General features: G+C 45.4%; 1 protein-coding gene across 1 annotated transcript in view; it reads left to right on the top strand.

Moving 5' to 3' along the window:
* Positions 1-9909: 9909 nt before the first annotated feature.
* SART1 (squamous cell carcinoma antigen recognized by T-cells 1) overlaps positions 9910-11727 on the top strand; it is a gene marked incomplete at its 3' end in the record, with an annotated part of 50036 nt that continues 48218 nt past the window's right edge. Inside the window, exon 1 of the mRNA XM_018570861.1 lies at positions 9910-9947. The remainder of the gene's footprint in view (positions 9948-11727) is intronic.

Genomic DNA, 11727 nt, shown 5'->3' with positions numbered 1-11727 from the left:
ACAGCTGAGCGTTCGCAAGCCCGGCAGCCAGGTGTGGTGCATGAGGGATCCCCTGACACCAGTAAGTAGCATCCTTCAGATAACAATGCACTCCAGATTTTCATTGTCCGTTTTTTGCTATTTTGGTGATTTGATTGTCAACATGCAGTCCCCAGTGACAAAACTTCTTAGCTACCAAAAAAAAACACTTCACAGCAGGTCAGAACCAGTGATGGCCCAATTGAAGATCACTGGTTCTAGCTAATGTGAACTGTATTTGTTTCAGATAAGAGGTCTTTGCAATGGGGACTATTACAGGGTTATTCATTAAAGGGTGAAGAGTTTGGAGAAGGCAGGAGAATGGAACAATCTGGGACAACAAAGCTGAACTGGAAAGTGAGCTGAATTGGAAAATTTTTCCAAATCAGTTATTTTGGCCTAGATTGTTCACTTCTCCTGCCTTCTCCAAACTCTTCACCCTTTAGTGAATAACCCTGTAAAAGTCACATATTGTGGAATCTATTGTAAATGTTAACTCTTTTAGTTGACAAAGTATACATTTATCTATTAGGTTGATTTGGTTAAGGGAGCAGTATTGTCACAGCGCGTTGTGAGTTCAAATATCAGCAATTAACACTGCAGCGAATTGTAGTATTCATAGGTCGAGTTATCCACTATAGAAGCATGGATTTTCATGCTTAGTAATTTGCAACTAAATTGCCCCATATACACTAGGTATTAATATATTAATGTATATTCCACACAAATTTAACTTTTGGGAATTGGTTAAAGCAATATTTGACAATTGGCTCATGGAACACCACAAATAATAGATATGATTCATACATGTTACCAGTAATGCAAATCATGCCTTTATATTGTTAAAAAATTGACAATCCACTTGAGATTGAATGGAAGCAATATTTATTCATGACTTCTGTATGTGCAATTCATTTACTTGAATCTAATCTCTTTTTTTTAAATTATTATTATTGCATTACAGGTGATACGGCTCCATTGGAGGAGCCAGAATAAATAACACTGGTGCCAGTGGATTTCCCAACAGACACCACACCTGGCACTGCATCGGTCGCTGCCCCTGCCCCACAGCTGGACACCAGTCTGCAGTCCTCAAGGGGCGGTGGCGTTTCCGGCAGTAGCCAAGGGTCACGAGAGTTGCTGCAGGAATACCATAGGCAGAACATGGAGCAGAACCAACAGGTAATTGGTCTGCTTGCAGAAATCAGGGACAGCCAGCGGGAATTCCACAGTACGCTTAAATGTACTTTGGAGAACATAGATAACACTCTCAGCCAGATGTTATTTTGCAAGCAAATGCGGCTTGCACTGTTTCCTGGAAGCAGAGCTCCAGAGGCGCAGCAGGCTGCAAGTTCCAGGGGGTGATGAGGAACAATCCGCTGTTTGAAGCTGGCTGAGTCAGGGGATTCGCCATCATCACTCTCATTGGATGAGTAAGCCATACTGCTGCACCATTTTTTAAATTATTATTGTACAGAGTTTTTTATGGCCTTCCTGTGACAACTCTCCCAGCTCCACAAAGATACCTCATTCTCCTCTATGGCACCCCTCTCTCCCCAAGATTCTCTGTTAATAAATCTTTTTTGGATTTAAAATTTGCTTCTTTATTTATTGCCAGAGTTTCAGTATGGTTTAATATGCAAAGTAAGAAGTATTTAGCAATCAAGTTGTATGTTCATTCGTTATCTGGTTTGATAAAATAGTAATATTTACATGGATAGGTTAGCATCTTAGCAACTCTGCAACATACCATGATCTGCTAATGTATCAAACATTAGTGAATCATGGTATATTCCAGATTTCAATTGATTACATGTTTGCCATTGCACATAACCCCAGATGCAAGTCCACACCTGTGTATTAGAAATGGGAAACTGCATACAGAAACTAAACACAAACACATTCATTAGCAGAAGCTTGGAAAAAAAACATTCAGGCCAACTGGTGGCACAGGATTTGTAATACCTACCGTGAGCTAAAGGAAAACCGCTTAGGCCTCTGGATATGAGAAGAAACCATCAGAGTGTTGGAGTTTCCTGCTGTAATGGTCAAGAAATAATGTAAGTGATACGTGAATGATGCTAGTTAGATCAATAACATATCAGAAACATGCTCATATCATACATACACTAAAATGTGTGGCGATGAGATTTGCTCTTAGGAGAAGGCCACGGTCCAGTGGATCTCCATCCTCATCTGGACACATATCATCAGGTGGGACAGATTCTGTGCCAATAATGGGTGCATCGTGTTTCAAAGCCATGTTATTAAGGATGTGCGCTCTGACAGTTTTTGGGTAGCACTGTGAGCATGGTTATAGCCATGTTCTGCTGTAGTCTGGGGATTCTGTAGTGGAGTCAGTAGTCGAGATAAACATGGATATCCCTTGTCACCATGCTTTATAGGGGTTTTGCCTTCCTCTGGATCATCAGTGGGTAATTGGGACATAGCAATCTGTTTTAGGCTCTTTTTTTTTCATATCTCTATAGGTTGACCTCGATGGACATGTTTATTTTTTCAACCTGACTAACTATGTAACCTGTAAGAAGGTAAGAGATGTGTTCAGCTATATATGCAATTACGTGATTCTCAAATTAGCACATTAACCGGGAACACTGAGATAGTTAAAGGAGAACTATGGGGTCAGTGTTTTTCCACATAGTTCTCCTTAGGGTAATGGGAGGACACAAACTAGCGTCCTCCCGTTACCCTAAGCTCAGTATACCGCGAGCTATACTGAGACGCCGCAGCCGGAGCGGATCCCGACTTAGACGACGGGATCCGCCCAGCTGCGTGAGTGACAGCGGGCTCTGCCTATCTAGAGGCAGAGCCAGCTGTACCCGCCCCCTCCCCCGTCCGTTCCGCCAGTCAGCGCTGGCAGATCGGAGCGGGGAGAGGGAATCCAGCCCCTCCCCCTGTCACGGCAGAGAGCCGTGACAGGATCGAGAGGTGAGCGAACCCGGTATGTGTTCGCTCACCTCCCGATCTACTGAGCCGACCTGTGACAGTCTCATTGTCACAGGTCGGCTAAAACTATGAGGTGAGTGAAAAGCACTCACCTCATAGTTCTCCTTTAACTTACCCAGCAGCCATCCATCCGGCATTTCACCATTCTCAAAGTGTGAGTACAGGTGGGACTCCTGCAATACCCTGAAATCATGGAAGGAGCCAGGGTTGGAGGCCTTAGCAGTCATGATCCGCTGATTATGGATAGTGATGGGCCAAACACACCTGAGTTCGGCTCGAGTTTGCACTTTAGAACATGACAAAAGTTCGACCTTGAACTTGGAACTCAATGAAAGTCTATGGGACCAGAACTCTAAAAATAAAATATCCCCATTTTGAAGGCTTATTTGCCAGTTATTGGCCATTAAAAGGGTATGGGGATTAGGGTACTGCCCTAGTGGACAGGAATCAATGAAAAAAATATTTTAACCACTTGCTGACCGGCATGTTTATACCCCCTTCCTGTCCAGGCCATTTCTCAGTATTCGGCACTGCAGTATTTTGACTGACATTTATTCCGTCATGCAATTCCGTCATGTAATTAATTTTATACAATTTTTTGGAGAAAGATAGAGCTTTCTTTTGGTGGTATTTAATCACCACTGGGGTTTTTATTTTTTACTATATAACGAATATTACGTGTGTGCCTTACTGTAATCCATGGTAGTTTCCCTTCTCTTATCTGCTCTTCCTTTTAGATCCTCATGTCTTCTCATCCTGGGGGAGAACTTCCCTTTGCAGCTGAGTGCCTCTTCCTGTAGTGCTGGCTCAGGTTGCAAACCTACACACAGACACCATGTATCCATTTCAGAGACAAGGCAGTCTGCTGCAAAACAGAAGTTCTGCCCAGCATGAGAACAGATGCAGATTTAAAAGGAAGAGCACCAAAGAGAAGGGAAACAACCATGGATTACAGTAAGGCACACATTACAGTATTGTTTTATGTTAACAAATCTGAGGGTTTAATGTCACCTTAAGTATATATAAATCAGATTACAAAATACGAGAGTAATGTGATACCTTTTTATTGTACTAACCTAATACTTAAAAGACACACTTTCAAGAGTTTCCCTTTCTTCCTCTGGGATTGCTCCAGACCTGAGAAAGCGTAATGTAACGCAGAGTGCGGAAGTCAGTAATGTAACGTAGAGTGCGGAACTTGCGGTGCATGTAAAGCAGAGTACCGAGATCAGCGGTGCGTGTAAAGCAGAGTGCGGAGGTCAGCAGTGCGTGTAAAGCAGAGTGCGGAGGTCAGCAGTGCGTGTAACGCAGAGTGCGGAGGTCACCGGTACGTATAAATCAGAGTGTGGAGATCAGCGGTGCGTGTAAAGCAGAGTGCGGAGGTCAGCAGTGCGTGTAAAGCAGAGTGCGGAGGTCAGCAGTGCGTGTAACGCAGAGTGCGGAGGTCACCGGTACGTATAAATCAGAGTGTGGAGATCAGCGGTGCGTGTAAAGCAGAGTGCGGAGGTCAGCAGTGCGTGTAAAGCAGAGTGCGGAGGTCAGCAGTGCGTGTAACGCAGAGTGCGGAGGTCAGCGGTACGTATAAATCAGAGTGTGGAGATCAGCGGTGCATGTAAAGCAGAGTACCGAGGTCAGCGGTGCGTGTAAATCAGAGTGCGGAGGTCAGCAGTACGTGTAACGCAGAGTACGGAGGTCAGCAGTACGTGTAACGCAGAGTGCGGAGGTCAGCGGTGCATATAAACTGGAGTGCGGAGGTCAGCAGTGTGTGGAAAGCAGAGTGCGGAGGTCAGCAGTGTGTGGAAAGCAGAGTGCGGAGGTCAGCAGTGCGTGTAATGCAGAGTGCAGAGGTCAGCGGTGTGTGTAAAGCAGAATGTGGAGTTCAGCGGTGTAACAAAGATAGAAAAGGGACTTACAATGCCGATGTGCTAATTCATGCCCTCTTCTTCCTCTCTGGGTGGTGGGTGGGGGAGGGGGAGCAGCGATGTTTCTTGCAAGTAAAGCCCCAAGCACCCTTCTGCCTTTCAGGTCCCGCTCTGCTGAAATACACATGCAGCCAATGTGTATTTTCATGCTGCACTCTCCCTCCCAGCCAATAGCAGCTAAAGTGGGTGGTATTTAATCACCACTGGGGTTTTTATTTTTTACTATTTAAAAGGGGAAATTACCATAAATTTTGGAGGGGGAGGGGTAAACAGTTCCCCCTATATTAAATTATTAAACATTTAATAAAACCCAATTTTTTGGCAAAATATAAAAGACGGGGTCACGTCGGGTAAATAGGCACCAAACATGCCAAGTCTTAAAATTGTGTGCGCCTGCGAAACCTCAAAAAACGACAATACCCAAAATTGGCCATAGGCGACGCTTTACAAGCTTTTACCGTTCATCAGTTTAGTGTTATCAGTGATTGATGGCCCTACAATTATTGCTCTCACTGCGACATTTACGCCGATATGTAACATGTATACCGCAATTGTCGCTTTCGCATGTTGGCGCCCCCGACTTTTATTTTATTTTTTTTACACTTAACGTTATTGCTATCACATAGGGGGATAACAATTCCCCTATGTGATAGCACAGGCACACTGACAGGTCCTCTTTATGGAGACATTAGGGGTCTCTAAGACCCCTTATGTCAGCTGGGGACCCCCAAAGAAGCTGATGAAGCAGATCTCTATAGCAGCCAGAGGACTGACAGGTGAATGCGGAAGTGATGTATTACACATCACTTCTGCATTCAGATGTCAGAGGGAGGGAGATCAGCAAGATGCTTATCTTCCTCCCAACACCCTCCCGAGCCGGTCCTGGGCCCAGATGGGGCAGCGGATCCCGTGATTGAAGGTGAGGGTGCAGGAGGGGGCGGCAGCAGGACGGCGGTACTGCGGGAGGGGGGGTGGCGCACATGGCGGCACATACAAGCAATCGGACAGGTATAGAGCCACCGATCTCTTGTATGTGTAACAGCTGGTAACGGATGTACAGATTCCCCTAACGGACGGGCACGCGCAAGCAGAAAAAAAATTACGTACATTTACATGACCCTGCCGGGAAGGATCCGCTGTTCGCCTGTAATTTTACAATAGGCGGACGGCAAGGGGTTAAAATTCCTACCAGATCTTAAAGGAGAACTATGGGGTTAAGGCTTTTCCCCATAGTTCTCCTTAGGGTAACGGGAGGACACAAACTTTTTCAGTGTTCAGCGCTGTAGTACTTTGACTGACATTTATTCCGTCATGCAACGCTGTACTGAAATTAATTTTATACCCTTTTTTGTAGGGAAGGGGGAGAGAAGATAAGGATGGAGGGGGAGAAAAAAAGGGAGAGAAGGGAATGGTGGGGAGGTGGGGAGATGGAGGAAGTGAGGACTGAAGATAAAGGGAAGGGAAGATGAGGGGTAGGGAGGAAGGGAAGAAAAGGTAATGGAGGGGAGGGAAGAGAAGGAAGATCCATGGTGTGCTCACCTCTCTGGAAGCCTGGACGCTGTTCTTGTGCTGACAGTTGAGGACCAGAACCGTCCAGTCTGTGTGTGGCACCATTTTGTCCCCGAACCTAGGCAGAGAGACAGGAAACAGCCTGAGACCTCCCTCCCTCCCTGCGGACTAGGATGGCCTGTAAGGATTAGGATAAGCAGTGCGGACTAGGATGACCTGTAAGGATTAGGATAAGCAGTGTGGACTAAGATGACCTGTCAGGATAAGGATGAGCAGTGTGGACTAAGATGACCTGTAAGGATTAGAATGAGCAGTGCGGACTAGGATGACCTATATGGATTAGAATGAGCAGTGTAGACTGCGATGACTTGTAAGCATCAGGATGAGCAGTGTGGACTGAGATGACCTGTAAGCTTAAGGATGAGCAGTACAGACTGAAATGAGCCGGAAGGATTATGATGAGCAGTGCGTACTGAGATGACCCGGAAGGATTAGGATAAGCAGTGCGGACTGAAATGACCTGTCAGGAATAGGATGAGCAGTGCGGACTGAGATGACCTGTCAGGAATAGGATGAGCAGTGCGCACTGAGATGACCTTTCAGGATAAAGATGAGCAGTGTGGACTGAGATGACCGGTCAGGATAAGGATGAACAGTGTGGACTAGGATGACCTGTTAGAATTAGGATGAGCAATGCGGACTGAGATGACCTGTAAGGATTAGGAATAGTGCAGACTAAGATGACCTGTTAGGATTAGGAGGAGCAGTGCGGACTAAGATGACCTGTTAGGATTAGGAGGAGCAGTGCGGACTAAGATACACATTGGGGGTTAAAATTAGCAGTGTGCATTCAGGTAACCTGGACAGCATTTACATGACCAAAAAAGATGAAGATATAAAATTATAGTAGTGCTGTAGTGCTGGGGACCTGGTCCGCCCTTGGTGTTTAAGATAAGCTAATGTGGTAGAATTGTCGGAAAACCCCTGAACCTCCTTCCCTGCTAGGCTTTCCTGAAATGCCTTCAACGCCACTCCCACGGCTGACAGTTCTCTGAAATCTGAAGAAGCATGTACCAGGCCTCGATGCCAGGGTCCCTGAGCCTGCAGACTCAACATATGAGCCCCAAGAACTGGCATCCGTGGTGACATTAATGGGATCTGTCTGACCCCATAACCTGCCCTCCAATAACCTTTCTCTCGACATCCACCAGCTGAGAGACTCCCGGACGTCCTCTGGAAGATGAACTCTCTGCTCTAAAGAGTCCCTCCTCCTGTCCCATTGTGACAAAAGGAACATCTGAAGACGTCTGGAATGGAACTGCGCCCAATTCAGAGCTGGAATTGAAGAGGTCATGACTCCCAAAAGTCTTATGACGTCCCTCAAGGTCAAATCCACGATGGAAAGGTTGGCCACAAGGCCGACCGGTCAGGAAAGAAATAAACGTGACGAAAGTTCCTGGACGGTAGGAAACACAAAAAAATGGAGGGACGAGGGGGTGGGAGGGTATTTAACTGCTTTCTTAATTGTGTTTCCTGTAGAAGGAAGAGCCAATCATCTCTCAGTTTGCTGGCCTGGAAGATGATTGGAGAAATAGTTATGCATTATTATATGATAGATACAGGTGTAATGTATAGTTGCAAAAAGTTTACATGGTATAAGCTCTATACTGTATATCTAAGGGGATACATTTGCAGAAGATGTTTATTTTCTGATGTGAAAGCTTTGAGCTTAAAGGAGAACTATGAGGTGAGTGATTTTCATCCTCATAGTTAGAGCCAACGTGTGACATTGAAACTGTCACATGTCGGCTCTATAGATCGGGAAGTGAGCTAACACATACCGCTGTTCATTCACTTCCTGATCATCTCCCAGCAGAGAGCGGTGACTGTCAGTCACCGCTCCCCACAGGGATTGCCCCCCACCCCTCTCCGATTCTACAGCACTGACTGGAGAAACAGGCGTGGGAGGGGGCGGGCACAGCTGCCTCTAGATAGGCAGAGCCCACTGTCAATCAGCCAGCTGGGTGGATCTTAACTGTCGGGATCCATCCTGCCTGTGGCACTCTTAGCATATAGCGGGCATACTGTGTTTGGGTCACGGTAGGATGTTAGTATATGTCCTCCCGTGACTAAGGCATGCAAGATTTTGGCATGCCTTACTTAGATCCTTCCTTCAGGCTTCGTACTAACTCCAACCTTTCCAAATTATTTGATGGTTAAAACACTAAGAGGAGAATTTATCAAAACTGGAGCAAACAGAAACTGGAGCAGTTGCCTGTGGCAATTTCATTTTCAAATCTTAACTAAACAAACTGAAGAGAGACACTGATTGGTTACTATGGGCAACTGCTCTAAATTCTGTCTGCTCCAGTTCTTTTTTATTCTTTAACTGTCTGCTCGTTTTGATAAATTCCCCCCTAGGTGACTGAATGTCCCCGCTCCCTGCAGGGTTTCCCCCTCCAGCGCTCAATGGAAGTAAATGTCTTGTAGGGTGGGCACAGCTATCTCATGCTCTAGAGAAACAGAGACAGCTGTCAATCAGTCACAATATTGTTAGGATCCTTCATGACTATCAGCATACAGTGGGCAGTCGCTACTACCGTATATGCTGAATTTGGGTCACAGGAGTACATTAGTGACTTGCATCTAGGGTTGCCACCTGTCCAGGATTCACCCGGACAGTCCGGGTTTTGAATGCTGTGTCCGGGTTTTATGGCAGCAGAAACCCGGACACAAGATGTCATACAGACAGGGGCAACCAAAATTAAGATAGGGGTTACAGGCCCCCCACTGGAAATAGTCTCAACTGTGACATTTACATATGAATGGGTGGCACTATTTACATATAAATAAGCCACTACTCATTCTCCCCCAAAAAATGTCAGCATGTTGCCAGGTGTTCGGGTTTCGCTTGGAGAAAAGGTGGCAACCCTACTTGCATCTGTGACCCAAAAGAGAAGTAAAGCCAAAAAAAGATTGTCTTTTAAGATCTACTGTACTGCTCATTGATACATGTTGGGTCTGCGTCTTCTCACTTTTACACACTAGATGGCATTGTTACAGTTTGAAACGTTAAATAAAAAAAAGTCAACTTTGGAACTTCAGCAATTGTTTAACAAGAAAATAAGGGGGAGGGGGAGGTACCATTAGCTCAGCTTTAGCTATCTTGTCACTCGATGTACAGTAGGCAATTAGTAAAAATGCTGTATTGGGATTCCAATCATGAAACGTATTACCACCAGCTATTATTGCACAAGGGTGGAAGCGTTCGGGACTCCGTGTCCTAGATGTGCGACAGCTGAGCAGACGTCTAAATTGGGAGCCATAACCAGTTTGGAACGCAATTACTATTCTGTCGCAAAAGCTAAGATAGTTACTGCGCATGCGTCGATGACGTCACTGCCGAGATGATAGTTGGGCGGAGAAGAGAACGCCAACTGGAATCGTTTAAGGGCGGAAGTGATCGGGAGAACGTGACGTAATACGAGTGCGACACCTGAACGGACATCTTGAGGGAACGAATTGGTAACGGTGTGTGAGGTGAGAAATATACATTCGCATTTTGTTTTAGGTTTGAAATACGGTCCACACATTGTATTTGGTTTTATTTTTAATGCGGATGTATTCGTGAATGTCACAGTAACGTGTAGCTTGCAAGGTTAATTGTTACCAGTGTGGCGTTGTAAAGATTCAGGGAGCTTCGTTAGAAAATAAACAAATGATTACCAAAGCAAGTATGAGGAGGCAGAAGATGCTATGTTTATGGTCTACAGATTGTACGTTTATGGGCACAAAAGAGAAAATAATGGTCTGATCACTGTTCTGCTTACTTTCCATTTCAAATGGTGACCAGCTATGATTTTTGAAAACTACAATATGTCTCTTTCCACCATGGCACTAGTATTCGTGACTATAGTATCTCGCCTTCCTGACATTGTCTTGTTCTTTTCCCTGAGGTCTGTAAACCGCTGTGAGACATTCATATAGTGTTGATTGCCTGTGTAGTGTTTCTAAATCATTTAAACTGATCATGTGATTGTAGGTCCTGTTTTAAATCTAAACTTTTATGGAGACCCCCCCCCCCGCCATGGTCCCCGTCGGTTTCCCCAGACTCCGCTGTCCCCGTGCAGCGTCCGGGACCAGCTAGGTGGGTCTATGCTGGAGTGCAAGGTATATGGTGATGGGACTAGAGACCAGAGTGACAAAGATAAGCTTATCAATCTGCTGCTTCTCCTTTCACTGGCCAGTTATGGGCTGGGGGAGGGAAAAGACCATTACATGTTACCAAACTGCAGCAGAGAAACATCAGGTCTGCTGCTTTGCTAGACAGGATTGTACTCTGTGTTAGAGCTGTGCAAATTTTAGGACTGGAGTGACATAAATAGAAAAACGTTTGCCAGGTAAAGCAACTCTCGTATGTATTTCATCTATTTATTTAGCTGAGGCCAGTTTTAAACTCTGTCACTATAAACTCCTAATAGATGTGCCTGTAAAGAATTATGTAAATACTCACCCCTTCTGCTGCTCATGCCGCTGACTACCATTTCCTTAGAGAGAAAATACTATGTGCAGTAATAAATGAATGGGAAGTAAAAAAAAAAAGAAATACAAATAAAATAGTTGAAAAATAATGTAACATTTTTCTTTAAAAGAATAAGTAATTTTTGGTCTCAAAATTCCATTTCGGTGCATCCCTAATGCTGACATCACACACAAAAATCCACACACTTTTCCCCATAGTTCTCTTTAGGTTTACGGGAGGACATGCACTAACCTCCTCCCGTGACCCAAAGCTCAGTATATAACGGGCTATCACGGAGAGCGCCACAGCCGGGATGGATCCCAACAACATTGTCGATATCCACCCAGCTGCGTGAGTGACAGCTGGCTCTGCCTATTTATAGGCAGAGTCAGCTGTGCCTGCCCCCTCCCCCGTACGTTCCTCCACTCACCGCTGGAGGATTGGGGGGGGGGGAAGTCCCTGCGGTGACTAATAGTCACCGCTCACTGCAGGGAAAGAATCGGGAAGTGAGCAGATCGGCTGCATGTTTCTGCTCCCTTCCTGATCAATAAAGCTTCTTTGTCGCAGGTCGGCTCTAACTATGAGGACGAGTGGAAATCACTCACCTCATAGTTCTCTGTTAACACTGGACATTAAAACTGGTATTTTTATATAGTTAAAGGAGAACTATGGGGTTAGGGCTTTTCCCCATAGTTCTCCTTAGGGTAACAGGAGGACACAAACTAGCATCCTCCCGTCACCCAAAGCTCAGTATACCGCGAGCCACAGCTCGCGGTATACTGAGACGGC

The sequence above is a fragment of the Nanorana parkeri genome, unplaced genomic scaffold (assembly GCF_000935625.1).
Source record: "Nanorana parkeri isolate BGI_ZX_2015 unplaced genomic scaffold, ASM93562v1 scaffold1616, whole genome shotgun sequence".
NCBI lineage: Eukaryota > Metazoa > Chordata > Amphibia > Anura > Dicroglossidae > Nanorana > Nanorana parkeri.
Note: the sequence above shows the minus strand (reverse complement) of the source record. Positions and strands in the feature narration are given on the sequence as shown.